Here is a 15,166-nt window from a genome sequence, read left to right on the forward strand (position 1 = left end):
ACTGATGAGTGGCACTGCTGAATGGCACTGCAGGGTGCTTATCATCAGGACACTGATCTTCAGTGTCGATCTGCTCTGTGACAATTGCCAGTTATCGGCAGAACTTTCCTCACGCTGTGTCCTCCCCTGGGTAAGGTATCCTACTCATGTTGAGAGCACATGCTTTGGTATGGTTCAGAAGGAACCACTGATTCGTATAATAACGACAGATATATAGATATATATGGAGTTTGCATGTTCTCCCTGTGTTCGCGTGGGTTTCCTCCGGGTACTCCGGTTTCCTCCCACCCTCCAAAGACATGCTGGTAGGCTCCAGTCTAAATTGTCCTAGTTTCATCTCTGGCCATGTGGGATCTCATGCATGGTAAGGGTTGGGGAAAGACCTGGCAACCTATCCTGTAAAATAATTGCTAAGAGAATTTCATGGAAAAAGTCATTTAAGAGTGACAGTCCATGCAATCGCCAAGGGTCGGATACGACTGAATGGATATATATATATGAATAGATAGATAAAAAAGATAAAGACACTTAAGGTAAACAGTTAGATAACATAGGATAGATAGATAGACAGACAGACAGAGAGACAGACAGACAGACAGACAGACAGACAAACAAACAGACAGACAGACAGACAGACAGACAGACAGACAGACAGACAGACAGACAGACAGACAGATAGATAGATAGATAGATAGATAGATAGATAGATAGATAGATAGATAGATGATAGATAGATAGATAGATAGATAAGATCTGTTAGCTTGTAAGCGCTGAGTAAACTGTTGGCACTATATAAATCCTACAAACAAAAAATACCTCACTCCCTAAATCCCTTATAATTACAGTAACAGTGCCAAAAATCAGTTATATACACAAACTAAGTGCAATATATTATATATTCACAAATAATTGAATCTGTATCACAAATGCCTGATACCTATATACATTATGTGCAAAATAAATGACAATGTGAATATTTCTATATAATTATAAACAAAAGTCAATTTTTAAAGAAAATAAAAAACACAGCTCAAAAAAAAATATAAATAAATAAAATAAAACAAAAACGTATTGAACAGAAAAATAAAAAAAATAGTAAATAATATATGAAATAATGTCCAAATAAAAGTGCAAAATAAAAGTCCCAATCCAAAGAATGAAAAAATCTTAAATCCAATGTGCTCTAAAAAATAAATGAATAAGTGCCATATGCAGAAACTTCAGTGTATTGGCACCATCCATGTTAACCAACATATACTGCACTCACCAAATATAGTGGACTCTCAGTGATTAAGAGTCAAATACGCTTTGTGGGTATTATATATCCTCCCAATAGGGGTTCACACATGGGGCCAGGAAACAGGGAAGGCAGGCTGCTCCAGTTCTCTTCTCATGGAGGCTTTACAATACACAGTCCAATCAGCTCCCATAGACTAGACTGGATCTGGACGCCGTGGCCTCGGGAATCCAGCAGGGGGGGCTTCACCGACCGTCACTTTGTCCACACTCGATGGCGTCACTCCCGTGTCTTTTCTAGCCCTCCTCTAGATGTTATACCCCGGAAGGCCGTCGCTCCGACATGAACAAAACACGATCATTTAGCCGGCTCCGCGACCTAGAACACCCGTCTACAAGGCACTGGCTGTGTATTGACCTCGCAGCTCACGAGGCGCTCCGGCTGCCTTGAATGGGAAGGAGAAGTCCGCATAGTCCAACCAAGGCGCTGCGACACTACACATCGGAGCTACACACAAACAGCACCGAGACTCACCGCCGAGTAACCCGGGGGGAGTGCTGGGAGGAGTCCCCAGGCTCTGCCATTGGTACTGGGCAGGGCACTAGCGTCTACTATAAATGACAATGTGAATATTTCTATAGAATTAGAAACAAAAGTCCATTTTTATAGTGCTTCATATCCGACTTCCATATTCCCAGTGTGCAGAAATAAAGACAGCCAAGAAATAAGTGCTCTTCCTCTCTTCCCAAGAAGGACAACACACCGCACTCACCAGAAATATATGACATCTTCTCTCAAAGAAGGTCATGTACGCTTGAAATATCAGAAATAGATCTTATCCTCCCGATTGGCCAGCTTGCATATATGGAAGAGACTCTAAGGGCTAGTTCACACTAGATGCAGTCCAGTGCATTTTGTTTTCTGCATCAAAAATACATGCACAGTGTTTTCCATGTATTCCAATGGCCCTAGTTCACACCAGTGTAGTCAGTTCCAGTTAGTTTCCGGAGCAGAAAAATGTAGAACATGCTGCGTTTTTCTGCACAAAACCATACTGGAGCATAGCAAACTGCATCAAAACTGCACCAGAACGGAGTATGGTGTGAGCTGTAAACAAAAACATATCCGGAATGCATACGAAGTGCATTTTTGTAGTATGAAATGAATGAAAACGTTTTTTGGTGGGATCTGGTATGTTATGGGCCAACCTATTTCGTAGGTTAGGGACTTTACGATACAGTGGAAGTGCGGCCTAGGGTGGATCTTCTTGTGAAGTGGCAGTGCGGCCTATGGTGGCTTGTTTGTGGCCTAGGGTGTGCAGAGCAATACAAAGCAGTCTGTTCCTGTGCTGAAAGGGGAGAGATCTCTATTGTTTACATACAAACCTCTCCCCTGTCAGCTCCGCCAACGATCACCGAGTCCAGTGATTGACATGACGAGGAGCCAATAGCGGCTCATGTAGGGTGGCGTCCTAGGAATACATGCAGAAACACACCTACGTTCCCAGAAATGTGCAAAATACACGCCAAAGCGTTCATCGGCCTTGTGGTGCCATTCATTTTTAGCGGCACTCCAAACACGGGTAGCAGTTGCTTGTTTGTTGCACGACAAAGTGTGGGAAAGACGCACAAAAACATATACAGCAAAACGCGCTCGGCTCACTACCAAAAAAAGGTACATGAGCTGCTTTGGGAGGCTTGTCACATGTATGGGGAATCATCCAAGTGAATGCTGTTGCATGACAAATCTGCCAAAAGAATTTGGGAAAAAAAAAGCGACGCATTGCAAAGGTATGAATGCAGCCTTGGTGATGCCTTTTACTCTAAACATCTGAGAAATACAAAGAAACAATCTAGTTTAACCACTTGCCCTCCAGAGGATTTACCCCCCTTCCTGACCAGGCCATTTTTTGCGATACGGCACTGCGTTATTTTAACTGACAAATGCGCGGTCACGGAACACTGTACATAAATTAATGTCATTTGTTCCCCACAAATAGAGTTTTCTTTCGGTGGTATTTGATCACCTCTGCATTTTTTATTTTTTGCACTATAAACAAAAAAAGGCTGACAATTTTGAAAAAAAAAATGTATTTTGACTTTTTCCTATAAAACATATGCAATAAAAAATGTGAAAAATCAAATTTCTTCATAAATGTAGGCCAAAATGTATTCTGCTACATGTCTTTGCTAAAACAAATCCCGATATGTGTAAATTAATTGGTATATATACTGGAATTTAGATTTTTTTTTTATACTAGTAATGGCATTGATCAGCGACTTATAGCGGGACTGCGGCGGGCATTCTGACACTGGTGGGGAACTGACTAACTGCCACTGACTTCCCTATTGACACTAAGGCCCCTCTCACATGGGCGGTTAGACTTCAGCTTTTAGCTGCAGTTGGAGAAACTTATTTACCTCAGCTAAATGCAGACAATGCATCCCTATGGGTCTGTTCACACACTGGGTTTAGCAACGTTTTCATAACATACGGTGTGATGTGTTTAGGAAAAATAAAGTTGACAGTGTCCAGGAGCGATGTACCGCAGCTATCTGTACATAAACACAGTCCATTGCAGTACAAAGAAAAAACAAGTAAACAGTTGCTATAAAAAAGGCAAGAATTTACTACTGCAGCTAAGAGCAGCCGCATATAAGCGCACGTAAACGCATGGCATCGCAGAGAAACACAATGTACAAACACAAGTGACCTCTGTGCCAGGAATGTTGGAAATGCACAATAAAAAAACATGCTTTTACAAGCGGCAGAACAACCTCCCGTGGGAAAGAGGCCTAATACAGGGATCAGTGCTAAGAAAAAGCACTGACACTGTACTAATGACACTGGGCAGGAAGGGGTTAACATCTGGGGCGATCAAAGGGTTAACTGTGTGCTGTGTGTGTTATGCTGTGTGCACTGTGTTGTGTGTTACTATGGAGACACGCTGTGCAGAGAGATACAAAACAGCAGTCCATGCTGACAGGAGAGAGACCTGTGTTGTTTATACTCAGGTCTCTCCCCTGTCAGCTTTCCCCGACGATCAGTCGCTGAGTGCTGGCCGGGACCCGATGACTGACATCCTTAGCCGCCAATAGCGGCATGGGCAGGGCGACGTGCGTGCGCCCCTACCAGAAATGTATATATACGTGATTCTGCGCAGCCCTGCTGCAGTAGTTCTGCTATAGGGTGGAGGGCAAGGGGTTAATAAACGGCAAGTCCACCCAAAAACTTATATTTAAAGGGGAACAAAACTCACCTCCACTCCCTTGCTGGCATCACATCGCCTCCTCGCTACCTATTAAACACCTCTGAAAAGCGATTTGAGGGTGGATCGCCAAGCCATATAGATACAAGGACACTGGATTCTGTAACAAAATAAATGTATTGGTAAATACGGCCAATAAATAACTAAGAAATGCAGCCAGGCTGACTTATAGACACCGGTCAGTACTGGAACTGCCCTTAGTAACCAGACCTCTGGTTGCTATGGTAACCATTCTACATTTGCTCCCCGTATGGTAAACAAGCCTGTAATTACCATTACAACCCACTGTGATAAGTCCATCTAGACCTGTGTTTTACTAAAGGGTGGCCATACACACTACAATCTGATCGTACAATCCCATTTACACAAAACTATGTCATATGAGGAGAATATACAATACTATACAATCCAATCAATGTCTATCTAATTGCACAGGCCTTTATATTGCATCGTTGTTAGTACATCTAAAGGAGATTGTACAATCAGATTGCATTGTACTAAAAAAATATGAGAATACACCTTCTTCCTATATTCCATCAGCCACAGGAACAGAATTGGGAATCGTTTACACCAGTCTGCACGCTAAAAGGCATGCGTGCTGGTGTGCGTTTCGTTAGGGCAGTACCATGTGCTGTATTTTGATTTTTTCAGCTATATTAAAGTGACACGTCATTCAAAAAGCTGAATATTTACTGAATGCACCTCAGTGGACATCGATCCTAGATGTCTTCTGTGTGCTCCCACATTGAGCCTGTATTATTCTAAGCAGATCAACAGACACGCCATGACCAGTCTCCATCTCATCCTTACATGTCATTTCTCAGCTGTCTGCACCCTGACTGGCAAGACGGGTACCTGGTAACGAGCGCCATCAATAGACAGGCAGAAGAACTGCAGGAGAGCTCAGATATTAGCTCCATGGTGACAGAAGTCTGTACATCCCCGCTGCTCACAGACCCCGCCCATCTACCAACTGACGCAGGGGAAGCCAATCAAAGTGGAAGCACTTGGGGGACAAACCAATCCTGTAGCATACTGTAGATGTCAGGGGAAGAAACAGAGCTAGGAGAGGCTCCCATCCCAGCAGTGACCCCACCCCCATTTCTCTGTCCGGGCGGCCCCATCGAACACTCATACCTTGTCTGCCTGGATTAATACTTGCTCGGGCCATCGCTGCCTGAATTGCCCTATCGTGGGCCGGATTACAATTGTTTTGGGCTCCGCCCCTCTCTTCCCCTTTTTTGGGTACCCAGATGCTACCTTCCTACCCTGATTGAGTGTCTCCCAGATTTCAATAAAACTTTGTGTGTTTATCATCTTCCGTGTGTGTTCTGTCCTGCCTACGCTTCCCTCACATTGTTATTTTAGAAGAAAGAACTTTAGTGTCACTTTAAGTGCACATACCTACCTGTTATTCTTACCAAACATCTTGAGAGTTGATTACTCCTGTGCTCAATGCCTCTGCTGACTGTTATCAGTTACCATTATTCCCATCTACCATGGACTACAAAACACCTCACCACTATGTTATGGAGAAAAGGAGGGGGTGTTTGCAGTCCTGTCCCAGGGTGACAACAGTACTCCTTCATAGATAGAGTACACTTAGTGAGCATTGTCATGACAAGACGGGAAGTGTGTGAATAGAAGGATCCCCGGGGATAATAAAGTAATAAAAAGGCTCATGAAAAAACAAAAGTGGCCACCACATCTAAGAACTGGCAACCAGCAATAATAACATATTTGTTTTTGGGTTTAGATACACTGTAAAGCCAAGGAACTTTTTATCATCACAAGGAACAGTTCCTACAGTCATATGAGAAGTGTCCCTTTTGCTGGTTGCTGCTCTCTAAGTTGAAGTCTCCTGTCCTCTGCTCACCCTGACACCCCAGCAACGGTAATATTTTGGTGTTGCAGGGTGTTAATAAAGAAACTGGACCTGTTGTAGGCACTCATCAAGAATGCAAGCAATGCCTGCCCTTCCTGCCCCCCTCCTCTATTCATCAAAGCTGTATTATAGCTTCCATCAATGAAGTGTTCTATGAGTGGCGGTAGGGTTGACAAATTAATAGCTTCTGATGTTGTGGGGGAAAATATGAGGGAGGATTTCTACTAAGAAAGCAGCCACCAGCCCAAGAGACAGTATGTAAGTGCCATCCCTTGTGCTGATTTAAAAAAAAACTAAACTTAGGCCATAACTACAACATATGTCACATTTGTAAGATCCGTTGTGTGGATGGAAAATGTAATTGGAGAATATGTAGAGCCATTGCTCCTTGCACTCTTGGTTTCATTTGAAACTTGAAGTCTTGTTGTTATGAGCAAAAATTTCTCTCATCATTTATGTAGTTACAGAGTAATTAATGGAATTCATGCCGATTGTGTATATCATTTATAATCCTTCGCAGGGAGAGAGTGGAAAATAGATTTTATGCTCAGATACTTATATTGTCTTATCTCTGTGCTGCTGTCAATTAAACCTGTTCCTCCCTATGTCTGATCAGGGCTCATCAAGGAACCAAAGCAGGGAAAACATTAAACACTAATTTATTGCGGAGTGTAACAGGATGGGCTGGATTTAAGGCTCTGTGCTATCACCCCCTATAGTAGACGGTTGGGGTACACAGGGTGTAATGTGGGGGGATCTCTGTATGTACACAGCACTGTGCTGTCACCCCCTATAGTAGACGGTTGGGGTACACAGGGAGTAATGTGGGGGGATCTCTGTATATACAAAGCACTGTACTGTCACCCCCTATAGTAGACGGTTGGGGTACACAGGGAGTAATGTGGAGGGATCTCTGTATATACACAGCACTGTACTGTCACCCCGTATAGTAGATGGTTGGGGTACATAGGGTGTAATGTGGGGGGATCTCTGTATATACACAGCACTGTACTGTCACCCCCTATAGTAGACGGTTGGGGTACACAGGGAGTAATGTGGTGGGATCTCTGTATAAACACAGCACTGTACTGTCACCCCCTATAGTAGACGGTTGGGGTACACAGGGAGTAATGTGGAGGGATCTCTGTATATACACAGCACTGTACTGTCACCCCGTATAGTAGATGGTTGGGGTACATAGGGTGTAATGTGGGGGGATCTCTGTATATACACAGCACTGTACTGTCACCCCCTATAGTAGACGGTTGGGGTACACAGGGTGTAATGTGGGGGGATCTCTGTATATACACAGCACTGTACTGTCACCCCCTATAGTAGACGGTTGGGGTACACAGGGAGTAATGTGGGGGGATCTCTGTATATACACAGCACTGTACTGTCACCCCCTATAGTAGACGGTTGGGGTACACAGGGAGTAATGTGGGGGGATCTCTGTATATACACAGCGCTGTCCCCCCCCCCTAGTAGATGGTTTCATCCATTCATTAAATCCATTAGGCCGCAGTGGGGAAGAAGCAATCACAGTGGTGGGGGAGGGGGGTGGAAGAGTCCCCTGACCCCCAGAAATGATGGGATTGTTTTGCAGGATTTCCTGGTGTTCGGGGAATATACAGGACATCCAGCCATTGCACATAATGCAGTTTCAGCGCAGTGCACTCTATTCCTCCAGGGAACTTGCACTCGGCTTCACTGGACGTCTAACAAGTCTAAGGACACTTTCCTGTATTTTTTATCCCCTCAATACCAGCCTGGTTCTTGATTTTTAAAAAATGAGACATCACCCCGGGGGTCACACCTTCATTTTGGGGGTGTTCGCACTACCCTCCCCCACCCCCCACATCAGCAGCAGCCAAGAAATTCAAATTTAAAAAAAAAAAAATGTCAGTTATTTTCTCAGAAGCAGCAAAGGAATTCAAATTTAAAAAAAAAAAAAAATTGCTGCAAACAGATTTGAAAGTGGCCTAATTTGCATATTCTGGTTGTCATGGCAACAGAGCACAGGCTTGGTCATGTGACCTCATGCTCACTGTGACATCACAGGTCACATGCTCAGTTTGAAAGTAGACTAGCCTCATTTGCATATTCCGGTTGTCATGGCAACAGAGCAGAGGCTGTGACATCACAGGTCACATGCTCACTGTGACATCACACGGTGAGGGAGCCTCAGATTGTGACTGACCTTTGAAGAGAGAGGAAGCAATTGTACTTTCTCTTCAGAATCGCTCGTCGTACGATGTTCAACTTCAACAAGCTAATCAGAGATCATTTTCTGAGCAGAATTCCAGCACAATCAACACAGGAGAGAGACGAATTCCCAATGAAGGATCACCAGCAAGCCGCACAGCCCCATGTTACCGCCCCCAAAAGGGGTGTGGCTGGGGCAATTAGACGGATATTCAAGAAAGACATGAAAATTGACCCTCTGAACAACAACCAAGAGGGTCCAACACTGGAGAGGGCGGGACCCTTGGTAGAGGACTGCCAACCAGTTGCACAGCCCCATGTTACCGCCCCTAAAAGGGGTGTGGCTGGGGCAATTAGACGACTATTCAAGAAAGACAAGAAAGTTGACCCTCTGAACACCAACCAAGAGGGTCCAACACAGGAGAGGGCGGGACCATCGGCAGAGGGCTGCCAACAAACCGCACAGCCCCATGTTATTGCCCCTAAAAGGGGTGTGCGTAGGGCAATTAGGCGGGGGGTTAGAGCAGCTGCACACAGGATTTGGCCCTTTTGTCCAATTTGTCGACCGAAAACCAGGAGAGACGCTGATGGTAAGTATTCTAATAGAGAGATATAATGCAAACACTGCAGGGAAATGTAATGTATGTCACCCACATATATACTATATACACTGGGGTCACTACTATATACACCTAGGGGGGTCACTGATATATACACCTAGGGGGGTCACTGATATATACACCTAGAGGGGTCACTGATATATACACCTAGGGGGGTCACTGATATATACACCTAGGGGGGTCACTGATATATACACCTAGGGGGGTCACTGATATATAATTAGGGGGGTCACTGCTATATACACCTAGGGGGGTCACTGCTATATACACCTGGAGGGGTCACTGATATATACACCTAGGGGGGTCACTGATATATACACCTAGGGGGGTCACTGCTATATACACCAAGAGGGGTCACTACTATATACACCTAAGGGGGTCACAGCTATATACACCTACAGGGGTCACAGCTATATACACCTAGAGGGGTAACTTCATAGAGTAGGGAAGTGTTCGGACCCCTGTCTTTGTATATACACGGCTCTATACTGTCACCCCATATAGTAGACGGTTGGGTTACACAGGGAGTAATGTGGGGGGATCTCTGTATATACATGGTACTGTGCTATCACCCCCTATAGTAGAAGGTTGGGGTACACAGGGTGTAATGTGGGGGATCTCTGTATATACACAGCTCTGTACTGTCACCCCCGATAGTAGAAGGTTGGGGTACACAGGCTATAATGTGGGGGGATCTCTGTATATACACAGCTCTGTACTGTCACCCCCAATAGTAGAAGGTTGGGGTACACAGGGAGTAATGTGGGGGGATCTCTGTATATGCACAGCACTGTACTGTCACCCCCGATAGTAGAAGGTTGGGGTACACAGGGTGTAATGTGGGGGGATCTCTGTACATACACGGCACTGTACTGTCACCCCCTATAGTAGAAGGTTGGGGTACACAGGGTGTAATGTGGGGGATCTCTGTATATACACAGCTCTGTACTGTCACCCCCGATAGTAGAAGGTTGGGGAACACAGGCTGTAATGTGGGGGGATCTCTGTATATACACAGCTCTGTACTGTCACCCCCTATAGTAGAAGGTTGGGGTACACAGGGAGTAATGTGGGGGGATCTCTGTATATGCACAGCACTGTACTGTCACCCCCGATAGTAGAAGGTTGGGGTACACAGGGTGTAATGTGGGGGGATCTCTGTATATACACGGCACTGTACTGTCACCCCCTATAGTAGAAGGTTGGGATACACAGGGAGTAATGTGGGGGGATCTCTGTATATACACGGCTCTGTACTGTCACCCCCTATAGTAGACGGTTGGGGTACACAGGGAGTAATGTGGGGGGATCTCTGTATATACACGGCTCTGTACTGTCACCCCCTATAGTAGACGGTTGGGGTACATAGGGAGTAATGTGGGGTGTATTCTTCAATGATGTCATTCTAGTGAGTGCACTACGTATACTTCTGTCTATAGATCATTCGCAGAGTTCAGGAAGCCCCCTTGTTGTACAACTGCTGAGATAAAACCAATACAGGACATTGGAATGATTCTTAGGATAATGGGAGAATGGACTCCCGGGGCCCAGAACCCCCACATTGTCCATGTATAGAATTCCCATAAAGGGGGCCGGGTGACACAAGATCATTTCCACAACACGGATGACATTCACTTACATATGTAGAAAGGAATGAAATGTCCGCAGATTCTGTGGACTATCTATACATGATGTGTAGACAGAGGAATAGGAATAACTGTTTGTTTTTCTCTCTCCAGATGAATATAAGATCCAATCCGCCAACGATGGAACGACGACCAAAGGGGTTCCATTTATCAGCAAGATCTATCTAACCCCAGGACCCAGCAATGGAACATCGAGGAGGCTCCACCCACTGGCTTCAGACCGCAGCACACCATGGAATGGTCCATCTTCATCCATATTATTCTACACAGCACTATGGAATGGTCCATCTTCATCCATATTATTCTACACAGCACTATGGAATGGTCCGTCTTCATCCAGATTATTCTACACAGCACTATGGAATGGTCCATCTTCATCCAGATTATTCTACACAGCACTATGGAATGGTCCATCTTCGCCCGGATCATTCCACAGCGCCATACTGAAGGGTCCATCTTCACCCGGATCATTCCATAGCGCCATACTGAAGAATCCATCTTCATCAGGATCATTCCACAGCGCAGTATTGAGTGGTCCTTCTGCTTCCAGACCATTGCACAGCTTGATATGTAGCGCTTCACACTCACAAATCGCATGCGGCGCTGAAATATTTAACAAATCATTTTCAAGCAGTTCTGATCGCTATGACCAGACATGTACACTATCGATGGAAACATTCACCTTCCATAAGATCCTTGGACAGGGGTCCTACGGGAAGGTGTTGTTAGCCTCCCATTCCGCCATTCAGCGGAAGCTGGCAGTGAAGCTGGTCAAAAAAAGCAAACTGAAAGGTCAGTATGAATTGGCGTGTATAGAGTCCACCGTAATGCAAGTCTGTGGCAGGCTCCCGTTCATCATGCACCTATTTGGATCCTTCCAGACAAAGGTAAGTCTTTCCATCTTCCAATTTCTTCCTCTCTTTCCTGTACTGCGCCCCAACACTGATCCAGACCCAAAAATACTCATATCGGAAGTCAGAACTGACACAAGGCCTCCCTCTTCCACCGATGATGGTCTTCGGACCTATCAATTAGTCCTTCAGCCAATGAGTGTTGAAAGGTGAGAGGCAGAAGGGAGCTCCACTTGTGTCCCACAACAGAGGGCTCTGGCTGTAGTCGGGTGAGCAGTATAGGTAAGAGCAGAACTCTAGAGCGCCTCCTACAAAGCTGGAGGTTGGTTAGGACAACTGTACAGAGTAGGGGTTTTCTTTACAGAGGTTGCCATTGCTGACCTTCTTCCGAAATCACTAGTTGCCTGGCTGCTTCTGGACTCAGAACTCTGAGTCATGGATCCAGAAGGAGCCTACAGCTAGGACAGAAGTCAGACCTCCTGATCTACACGAGACTTCTAGGATGGTGACCAAACTACTGAAGTGACTGGATCACCCTAACAGCCATACAAACCTAGTACTGTGATCAGGATAGTCCAGCCATGGCGGCCTACGTATTTACTCTGTTTGGTTTTCCAAACTCGTGTGCGTGTTTCTGTATATTAATCCACAACGTGAAATCTTCTATGTCTAATGTAACCTCTACCTCTTCTTTTCACACAGACTCATCTGGTATTTGTCATGGAATTCCTGAGCGGAGGGGAGCTCTTCGGATTGATGGAAAACAACGCTCTGAATGAAAAAACCATAAGGTAAGTCAATGATAGGGACACACTACAGTTGGGGTGACTGACCACTGAGCATAGGCAATCACGTAGTCAGGCCATTCATACCCCTTAATCCATACCCCACTACATGTACTCCTCTACCCATACCCCTCTACATGTACTCCTCTACCCATACCCCTCTACATGTACTCCTCTATCCATACCCCTCTACATGTACTCCTCTACATGTACCCCTCTACCCATACCCCTCTATCCCTACCTATCCATCCATCCCCCTCTACCAATACCCCTCAATCCATACCTCTCCATACATACCCTTCTATCCATACCCCTCTACATGTACCCCTCCACTCATACCACTCTACCCATACCCCTCCACATATACCTCTCCATCCATACCCCTCCATTGATAACCCTCTATATATAACACTCCATAACCTTCTATCCGTAACCCTCCATCCATACCCCTCCATCCATACCTCTCCATCCATACACATCCACCCATACCTCTCCATCCATACCTCTCCATCCATACACAGCCACCCATACCTTTCCATCCATACCCCTCCATCCATACCTCTCCATCCATACCCCGCCATCCATACCCCTCCATCCATACCTCTCCATCCATACACATCCATCCATACCTCTCCATCCACACCCCTCCATCCATCCATACCCCTCCATGCATACCTCACCATCCATACCCCTCCATCCATGCATACCTCACCATCCATACCCCTCCATCCATACCTCTCCATCCATACCCCTCCATCCATAACCCGATGTACATTTAGCTTTTATTGGTTTGTGATGATTTTGAATACTAATTCATATTTTCTTTCTCCATCAGATTCGTCACTGCTGAAATATTATGTGGCCTGCAGTACCTGCATTTTCACCGAATCGTGCACAGGTGAGTATTGGATCCGCTGAATAATAATGGGATATTTAAAGCTGAACCTCAGGAAAAAGGAAAATCCTTCCTTCCACTAGGGCTACCACTGCACTGCAAGGGTTAAATATTTATGTCTAGGGGACCAATAACAAGGACTTTTACTGACCTTCCCCGCTCCCCTCTTCTCCCCGATATTCCCATTTGGGGGCGGTCCCTTGGTGTCCTCGGTGCATTGAGGGAGCGGGAGATTAGGTCAATGTCCTTTTCCTGGTTCCCGGGCATAAACCAGAATGTAACCCTTGCAGTGTGGAGGGGGGGAGACCACTACAAGTATTTTCTTTTATTCCCCCAATTCTGCTTTAATGAGTCCTTGTAGTTCTGGGTGGAATCTCTCTTTGGCTTCTGATATCAGGAAGACTTTCCACCAGAGTTCCCCGTTGTGTTCTCTCCTGTAAAGTCTCATTCCATCTGCTGCAGAAGTCTCCCTGCTCATGCCATATTCTGCTTCATGTAGGATTTATACAAAATCCAGCAAGAGGAGTGAGAGCTCCTCATAATGAATATCGCAGGTGGGCGGAGCTGGGAACCCCGGAACAGAGATCTTCCTGTAGTCAGATAAAAAAAAGAAGCCGATGCCCACCCATCAATGTTCATTCTTCTTTGTATAGATGTATATTTGTATCTTTTCTCTCTTTAATATAATGTGGGATATGCAGAGCTAACTGTTCTCTTCTTTTCTTCACAGAGATCTCAAACCTGAAAATATTCTTGTGGACGGCGCTGGACACATCAGAATTGCCGATTTCGGATTGGCCATGGTCGGTGTCACCGAGTCGAATAGGATCAGAGGACGTTCGGGTACAATGTTGTACATGGCTCCAGAGGTAAGTTTCATGACATCCTGATATTAGACGCCATTGTAATGTTTATTATGGGATATAGAGAAGACATAAAGGGGGCTCCCCTTTCATTAGATGGAGAATTCCCCCACTGGGGCCCCGGCTGCTGTCACCGGGTCCCCAGGTCAGAACTATATCCAACAAAAGGTGGGAAGTTCTGAGAGTTGTAGCAGTGTTAGAGCCTCTTTGTAGAGGACATTGAGGCCGGGTGTAGATGGATGGATCTGTCTGTCCGATTTACACATACAAATGGGATAAAAGCTTCAGGAACGCCTCACCTGCTCTACGCCTTCTCTTTACCATGGTGAGCGCTTGTGAACATTGAGCTATTGGGCTCCGTACACCTCTGTCTGTCTCCTTTAACATGCACAATTAAAGTGTACCTCAAGGCAACCTGCTTTTCAGTTTTGGATAGAGCGAGGAAGGGTTAGACCCTCTCTCAGGTTTATATTGGTGTCCCCATTGGGGAGATTCATCCTCTATTTGTACCGGTGATCATTTTCACCGAAAAAGAAATAAAGAGAAAGTTGTCCCGTCTGACTTCCTCTAGGACAGGAAGTGAAGGGAAATTTGTCCAATGGTACAAAGACAGCAATGAATAATCTGCCAGGATTCCGAACCCTAAATTACTGGATCCAACACTAAGAAAAGATTTGACTATACATACACTTTAAGCCCCACCTCCAATGCTCACAAGCTCCGCCTCAGTTTGATGTATTTTGAGTACTATGTTAGGACTCCTGGAGGCTCCATACGTCACATATGTTAGCATGGAGTCTCCTCTGTCCTCTGCCTGGCCTGACAAGGTCCTAATCCTTCTATCTCCTCTTTTGTTTCTACAGGTCTTGCAAAATGTGCCATACTTCACCACCATAGACTATTTCTCCCTG

The 15,166-nt window shown here is 45.3% G+C and overlaps 1 long non-coding RNA gene across 1 annotated transcript in view; it reads right to left on the bottom strand.

Moving 5' to 3' along the window:
* LOC149465248 (uncharacterized) overlaps positions 1–15,166 on the bottom strand; it is a 43,228-nt gene that overhangs the window by 10,008 nt on the left and 18,054 nt on the right. Inside the window, exon 2 of the long non-coding RNA XR_016312224.1 lies at positions 4,497–4,605. This is a non-coding gene — a long non-coding RNA (uncharacterized LOC149465248). The remainder of the gene's footprint in view (positions 1–4,496; positions 4,606–15,166) is intronic.

This window comes from Staurois parvus, unplaced genomic scaffold (genome assembly GCF_062004578.1).
Source record: "Staurois parvus isolate SC_StPar_1 unplaced genomic scaffold, SC_StPar_1.0 ptg000138l, whole genome shotgun sequence".
NCBI lineage: Eukaryota > Metazoa > Chordata > Amphibia > Anura > Ranidae > Staurois > Staurois parvus.